Genomic DNA, 9,212 nt, shown 5'->3' with positions numbered 1-9,212 from the left:
CGCTGATCACTTTTCCCTTCTATGGCAACATCAAATTCTCACTCTAACATATACTTATGACTATTAGGTATTTTTACCGATTAAGCCCTTTTACTCGTTTTCACTCAAAACCGAGAAGCACAAGTTGTCTAACATAATTTAAAACCTCATATTCTATCATAAAATAGAAAAATAAATACATTTCACCTATGGGTATTTTTCCAAATATGAACCCTACCTTAAATTATTGCCAGAATAAGCTTAATCAAATTACCGGGATTCCAAAAACGTAAAGAACTTGAAAAACGGGGTTAGAACGGACTTCCTATTGAGCTTGGAAAGCTTGAAAACCCTATCCATGGCTTCCCCCATGCTAATTTTGGCCTCCATGAAAAAGATGAGTCAATTTTGGCTTTATTTTCCCTTTTTATTTCTTTTAATTACCAAATGCCCAAAATGCCCTTCCTTACTAAACTTTCAAAAATTCCATCCATGTCCAATTTTTTTCCATCACTTATAAATTGGTCAAATTGCTATTTAAGACTCCTAATTAATATTTCAAAGCAATTTCATACTAGAAACTTCTAGAATGCAAGTTTTGCAACTTATTCAATTTAGTCCCTAACTTCAAATTGAACACTTTATGCATAAAATTTCTTCACAAAATTTTCACACAATCATGCAATCATATAATAGACCTCAAAATAATCATAAAATAATTATTTCTATCTCGGATTTTGTGGTCTCGAAACCTCTGTTCCAACTAGACCCAATTTTGGGCTATTACAAAAGGTTTTAAAACCCATTGTTGAATGAAGTAGAAAACCTAAGAACTATTTTGTTTCAAACTCATGTCTTTTCTAAAATTATTTTGAAGTTATAAAACATGTTAAACGAAAAGGGTTTTTTGAAGAAATTAAAAGTTTCAAACTATAAAAAGATATTAAAATAATATTTGACTTACTTATTCTTTACTAATTGAAGAGAGGTTTTTGAAGAAATTGAAAAGGTCTTCAACTAAAGAAATGGGTTTTGGACATATGACTTCTTATTTTTGGTGGATTCAACACCCATCAAACATCTCAAAATTTCGATGTCAATAATGACATCATTATGGTGCATGAATAGTAAATCCCGAAGAAAATAGTAAACTTTGTGATATATATATTCTTAAATTTATAGTACAGTGAAATAGTAGAGGGACCTAATGGGAATTTTCTAATACTTAAATTATGAAAGAAATTTGTCTTAATTGGACAAGTGGTGGATAACTACTTTATGATTGGAATAATTGAGAAAGGATTTTAAGTGATATTATTCTAAACAATTGAAGGACTTAATTAAGAAGGAGAAGTGATGGAGGAAAAATGACTAAATTGGAAATCTAGGGAACTTACGAAGTTGGGATTTTTCTTATACAATGTTTAGAATTATTCATAACCGCTCCCCAATTCTTAAATAGAAGTGCTCCTATATTGAAAATAATATCGATGCCAACCTAACTAAATTTAAAGAATGAACTGAAATAAAAAAAAATTAAGACATGGCAAGCTAGTGATCGACTAAATGGCATGGTTAAGGAAACATGCCAAATAAAAGTATTAGTTTTACATCATAAGCAAATTGAATAATTATACTTCATACATACAGAGAACAAAATAGAGTAGCCAATTGCTTGGTTAATTGCGCTAAAAGTCTTCATTTGGGGCTGCATCATTTTGTTACTCGTCCAGATTTTATTATTAATGGTTTGCACGAGGATTGATTTGTATAGCTTACTTTAAGCTAGTTCTTGAGTAATTCATACATAAAAAGTGAAAATAATTGAAATAGAGGCAAAATTATTTTTGTAAAGGAAATAGGGATTAAGCGTTGGATAATTGATTTTCCATATATTTTAAGCATAATTAGTAGTTAAAAATTAGTAGAGTATTTTAAATAGAGTGTTGGGACAACACTTTTTAAATATTACAAAGTTAATTTCACTTAAATTTTTAAATCTTACAATCTTAAATACATCCAATCATAACGAGCTTTAGGCAGAATTTATATGTTGTGATGGTTATTATACCATTACCATAGTGCCCTGCACATACAATGTGTCTTTTTGAGGTTCAAAATTGATCCGAAGGTTTATGGCCTCTTTTGTGGAAATTGTTGAGTGAGTTTTTGAGTAGTTAGAGTGTATGCCTACTAAAAGTATAATATGTGTAGTTGCTTTATTGAAAGAAGAAGCGTATCAGTGGTGGCTCACTATAAATCAGTCTATCCCAACTAAATGGTTTACTTGGACTTTCTTTCTAATCGAATTTAAGAAAAACTATGTGGGCGAGTCATATCTAGAATATCGGAAGCAAGGGTTTGTCACATTGACTCTGGGAAAATTAACAGTGGTAGGTTTTGAACGGGAATTTATATGCCAAAGAAGTTATACGCTGGCAATGGTTCCTACCAAGAAAGGGAGTTGACAACATTTCCTTTGTACGCTGAGAGACGAGATTAGAGTTCCCTTAGTTACACTTCGATTCCATGAATTTGTCAATCTAGCTGAACAAGCAAAAATGGTGGAACAAGCTATGGGTTTAGATAAGGAGTCCAATATTGACCATGTCCACAATAAAAAAAACAAATGTATAAATTCTCATTCTTTTACTCTAATGGCATTACAATCCTAAAGTATATCAAACTTTTGATCCTAATAAACATCTACTTTATAATAAAAATATTTAAAAAAATATCAATTTTATCTTTTTTTCTAATTTATATAAAAAGATATCAAATACATTTTGATAAGGCACACCTACGACTTAAGAAAATAACACTTTTACTTCAAATTTCAAATTTCAAATCTTCTCCAAATTGTGTTCAAACTCCTCAGCAATTTTTTGCTTCAAATCTTTAATCTATTCCATAGACAGAAAATTAAAATATAAGTCAAAATTATTAAAATTAAGCATTTAAAGCCATAAATCTTAAGGGAAAATTAACAATTTAATTTGAATTTATGCATTATATTTAAATATTTATTGCTACATACTAAAAGTCAATAAGGCAACAACGGATCTCTGTAATGCAAATCTCAGTTTGGTAACAATTTGACCGTCGCCCAAACGTGCGAACGTTTGGATTAAATATACTGCAGCAAAAAATATGAAATAACAGTGGTCTCCACAAGTATATGGGTCAGGTTGTAATATAGTTAAATTTACAATGAAACACTTGGGAAGTATTTTGAGGATCATTCCCAAGGGTGGCTAAATTAAACCAAAGGCTAATTTTTACATTGACAAGTCTACACTATAAAACCCTTGCTTGATCCAGTCACCAGACCCAGACAAGATGGTGTTAGTATCGAATACTTAAATGATTTTGTGACATTCAACTTACTGAAATGTGCAATAACATGAGTTGTCAACTTTTTTTCATTTTGGCGCATACTTAAAAGTTTACAAAATGTATATTTAATCCAACCATACATACTGTCTTGTGTTTAAAAGAGTTTTAGCTAACTACAATAAAACCATATTCTTAGTTTACTAGCCTGTGGACTACCCTGATATGTACATGTTACAAAAATACAATTAAGAGGCTTACAACTAAATCAGCAGCATTTGGCTTAGTCCATTTCCCATAGTTCAAAACAACTTTTGATCCCTGAAAGAAATAAATTAAGAAACATGGTAAGTTCAAGATAAACTTAGTGAGTTCACATGATGTGTACTCGCCCATACGTACAGCTTGTGTGGAATATAAGTCACGCATAAGGAAAACTAATATGTTAAATAGTTCACGCAAGAATATAAGCAACGAGCATACTGTTAAAAAACTGAACATGGAAAGAAAATATATTATGGGCAGGGAAAAAGAAAATCCACTAATGTCGAATTCGAATGATACAAGAGGAGTTTTGACTGCATCTATTTATAGGTTGAAAAAAACTAATTCTAATCAATGTCAAATATATTATGCTAACAAATGCTAAATATGTTATACTAATAAATACTAAATTTTATAGAAAGAAAATATATTTTTTTTAACTTGACTTGTAAGTAATCTCTTAGAATTTGGGTCATATAACTCTAACAATCTCCACCTTGACACAAATTCTCAACAAACAAGTTCTTCACCACGAACTCTCAACGAACAAGTTCTGCACCTCTTCCATGAAACCTCTTAAGGGTATACTTGAACAATAAACACCAACCAAGTACAAGTAATGCTCGAAATTGGTTATAGAAAGTGACTTACTCATCATATCTGTAGGGTTATCATGAATACTAACTTTACTCACAACAAAATCACCACAAGCAATAATATCATGCACAAAATAATACCAAACATCAATATGTTTTGTTCTCTCATGAAACATTTGATCCTTCATAAGGAAGATGGCACTTTGACTATCACAAAATACTGTACTGATATGAAAGTCTTTACTGAGTTCACGAAAGAGTCCCTTTAACCAAATGCCATTTTTTACAAGCCTTAGTACTCGTCATGTACTCAACTTCAGTAGTAGACAAAACAATTGTAGTTTGCAAAGTGGCTTTCCAATTGATTGCGTAACCTCCAATAGTAAAGACATACCCAGTGAGAGATCTTTTTTTATCAAGGTCTCCAGCAAAATCAGAATCAACAAACCTAATGACTACATCTCTAGTTCTTTCAAACTGTAAGCAAACATCAGTAGTACATCGTAAGTATCTGAAAATTCACTGAACTATTTTCTAGTGTTCTTTAGCAGGATTCACCATGTATCTACTAACTATACTAACTGCATATGATAATCTGATGTGAGCAAACCATAGAATACAAGAGAGATCTCACTACACTAGAATATGGAATACGTGATATGTAGTCAATCTCATTATCTGATTGTAAAGACAAAGCCAATGAAAGCTTGAAGTGGGCTGCTAATGGAGTACTAACAGGCTTGACATTATGCATATTGAACCTGTGAAGAACTTTCTCAATGTACTATTTCTAACTTAGGTACAATTTAAATGCTTTTCTATCTTTAAGGATCTCCACCCCAAGTATCTTCTTTGTTGTTCCCAAATCTTTCATCTCAAATTCTTTACTAAGGTAGGCTTTGACCTTTCTTATCTCTCATTCATCTTTGGCTACTATCAACATGTCATTAGGAGTAGATACACAAAAGATGTAACAACCCGATTTAGACCCTAATCAGAATGGTGGTTTCGGGACCACGAATCCGAGTCAGAAAAAAATATTTTAAAAATATTTTGTGTTCATTTTGTATGAATTTATATCTGTGAAATTTTCGTGATTTAATTTTATCGTTTAGGTGTCTAATTAAATAAAATGACTTAATCGCGTAAAATAAAAATTAAATGGTAACTTCTATAAGGGTCGAATTACTAATGGTTTTCTAATTTGGAGTCTTTATGATGAAATTATTCCATTAACATGATGTTGGACGGTAATGGACATATGCTATATAATATTATTATTTCATTAAGGGTAGTTAAGTAAAATAGTAATAAGTTAATAAATATGTTAATATATCATAAAAAAATAAGCTATAATCATGTTATTTTTCTTTGTTCTTGCACCGATTATAAACAAAAAAGAAAAAGAAAGAACAAGAGCTAGGTTCGACCATCTTTCTCATCTTGATTCAAGATCAAGAACTAAAGAAATCGGATTTGGACCGAGGAAAAACCAAAGTTGTCGACTAGCAGCCCCGTCCCATTTTACGACATCTGACGTAAGTTTATAAGCAAATAAATGTCGTAAATTTTAAATATATGAGAATGTATAACGCTGATTTGAATTTTATGAGTATGTATAAATAATAGCCGAATGTGAAAATGGTTGGGAATTATGTTTACTAATACGATTTGACCGAGATACAACATCCGAAAGCCCCGTATGAACCTTAGGAATAGCTAGGATACATATGTCATGACATAGGATTCTGATATATGTGTGCGAGTAAGACCATGGCATCGATTTGTGATTCCGATATGTGTTTACGAGTAAGACCCTGTCTGGGATAGTGGCATCGATATGTGGCTACATGTAAGACCACGTTTGGGACGTTGGCATTGTACGATTTATTGATTATCCGAGTGTCCTATCCAATTCTGAATGGTTCATCGGGCAAAGGTAAATCCTGTACTGATTGTGTAATACGAGCTAAATGGCCAGGTATGAATTAACTTGATATTTACTTGAGATAAGGTAAGAAAGTGCTATGGATATGTGTTGTAAATCATGTACAATGCAAAAGAAGAATTCATGTGTATTTGGTATGTGTATACGTGTAACACCCCAACCCCGTGACCGTTACCGGAGTTGAACACGAGGTGTTACCGGGCTTACTTCACTTATTTCCCCCTTAGAAATTGTTAATTTCTGTTCCAGGCAGGCTAGCTAACTGCGTCACTGTCACCTTAAAAATCATATCTCGAGATCCAGAACTTGAAAACCAGTTCCGTAAATTTTTCCTGAAACTAGACTCAAAATTCCATCTACAAATTTTTTTCTAGAATTTTTGGTCAAGCCAATTAGTACAGTTTATTAGTTAAAGTCTCCCCTGTTTCAGGGTTTGACTACACTGACCTTTGCGCACTACGACTTGGATATCGTCCTGTACAGGGCTCCAACACTTATGCCGTTTGTTTCTAAAGAGACTAGACTCACAAAGAAGTCTGTACATATAGAGTATAACTTCTAATTCTCTCTGGTTAATTTATAGTTAATTTTTAAAGTCGGAACAGGGGATCTAGAAACCGTTCTGGCCTTGTTTCGCGAAAACTTGAATTCTCTTAAAATCCGACTCATATGACCGTTTCGTTTCGTCCATATGAAAGTAGATTCATCAAGGTTCAATTACATAATTTATTAACTATTTAATTCTACTTCTACTATTTTTAGTGATTTTTCAATCTCCCATCACTGCTGCTGTCAGCATCTATTACTAAGTAAACAATGCCTATTTCATAATTCTTCCATGACCTAACTAATCATCCATCATGCATATCACAAATTATGACCACCTTATCAAAATTAAGATTTCTAAGACTCATGAATAAGTGTTTTGGAGCCAAATTCAATCGACCATATAAGCCATTTTCGCATGGCTAAAAGTTTACAACCCAAAGTTCACAAAACAAAAGAGCCTATACATGCCAAATGTTCTCCTAGATCAACTATGAAGACAATACCAAAAGATTTCTAGCCGGTGTGATGACTTCGATGACGGTCCCAAGCACGCAAACAGGTCCAGTCCAAGAAACCTAAACTGGGTGACAAGAAAACACCGAATGAGTATATAACTCAGTAAGTCATAAGCATTCCTCAACCATCCATTAACAAAATTATCATAAAATGAAATAATGAAACGAGGCCAAGTGTTCCAGCCATACCGAATTATACCATAGTTCCTGAGACCTTTCGGTTCAATCTCATACCAAGTCATACATTCACATTTCATATTCTATTCAATAGGATATTTGAGGCAATTTCCATACATCATTTCATTTCCGTTACAATCATACAACTAAATGATCTTTCGTCCATTCGACGATACCTTATTTACGTGAATGCAATTGAAATCATCACATAGGTTCAAACTTACCAAGCTCAACCCCGAGCATGAACATAGCATCTATTAGCCATGATCTCAAGGTACTTACTCTTTCCACTGTCCATAATCAACTCGACAAAGTCACACCCTCCATGAAAATAATCAATCGAAGATCTATATTTAATTCGCACACATAGTGCTTAATAATCGTTCACGCACACTTAGTGCCATGTGATTTAAGCTCGCACACATAGTGCCAGATAGTCCAAGCTCGCACACTTAGTGCCATACATTTCAAGCTCGCACACTCAGTGCCAATCTCGTCACCGTACACATTTATTTCTCGCACACTTAGTGCCGAAAGAAAACTCTCTACACACATCACTATCTCTTTTACATTCAACAATATCATCTTTTCATACACATACATTTGTATACATTTCATCTCATTAAACACAATTGCATAGGTATTACGATCATTTAAGCAATATCAAATATATGCTTAATGACTTACCTTGTGTTAGGTAAAACGGTTCCAACTCGGCTACTCGATGTTCTTCCCTTTGCTTTTGCTTGATTCGCCTCCTCTAACTTCTTGAGCTAAATCAATAAATTAACTAGTTTAACCGTCTTGCCAAATATTTATATCAAAATACTAATGATTTCATAGCATAGGAGACACATGGCAAATTTATATCTTTCTACCTTATGTTCTTAAGCTATTTGAATTATAGCCAATTATCTAAGTCAAGATAAAAATCATCAATTTGCCTAACTATAGCCGAATGTGCAACATCAATCTATCATTTCCACTTCATTTAACACTTAACATTTACCACAGATCAATTAACCAAACTCTTCATCTAATCATGCTCTCATATTCGGTCATCCATAGCTATACTAACCATATAGCAAATTGATTCTAAGTTTAACACAAGTACAACATTTTTAACACCATGGCGAACACTTCATGTCTCATCCACAACATCAAAACACCAACCGAATCCTTCCTATCACCGAGACTAAAATTCACACCTTGGGCTTCCTACATTCTTTTCATAACATTCATAGTTCATTCGGCCATTCATCACTCAACCAACAAAATTTTCTAGCAAACTCTTATGACCAAGCACACATATACTTACATTTCAAACTCAAAATACCCAAAATCACATATTAACTAAGTCATCCTAAACAATGCCGAATCCTTAAGTGGTTAAACATCAATCTCTTTTCTTTTTTTCTTTTCTCAATTCCAAACATATAAACAACATTTACTCATGACATCAAGCATCTTTATTTCGCTATTACTAGTATAAACATTAACCATTCATATTTTTAGAAAGACCAATTTCTTTCCTCAAGACATTCATCATCAAGGTTTTGACATGGCTAAGTAGGAAACTTAGTAGCTAGCTTAAAGTATGCTAACCTTTCAAGAACCAACATGAACTCACTTACCTTAATTCAAGCTCAAGGGTGACTAAACCTTCTCTTCCTTTCTCCTTCATTCGCCAAGCATGAACCAAGGATGAACACTTTCTTTTTTGTTTTTTTTCTTTTCTTCAACTCACGGCAACAAGGGGGGGCATGCATGAGACCATTTCTCTTTGTTCATCATTTCCCCTTTTTTTTCCATTTCTTTAATGCTAGCTTTTTATTTAATTGTTTCCTACAT

The sequence above is a fragment of the Gossypium arboreum genome, chromosome 8 (genome assembly GCF_025698485.1).
Source record: "Gossypium arboreum isolate Shixiya-1 chromosome 8, ASM2569848v2, whole genome shotgun sequence".
Taxonomy (NCBI): Eukaryota; Viridiplantae; Streptophyta; class Magnoliopsida; order Malvales; family Malvaceae; genus Gossypium; species Gossypium arboreum.
Note: the sequence above shows the minus strand (reverse complement) of the source record.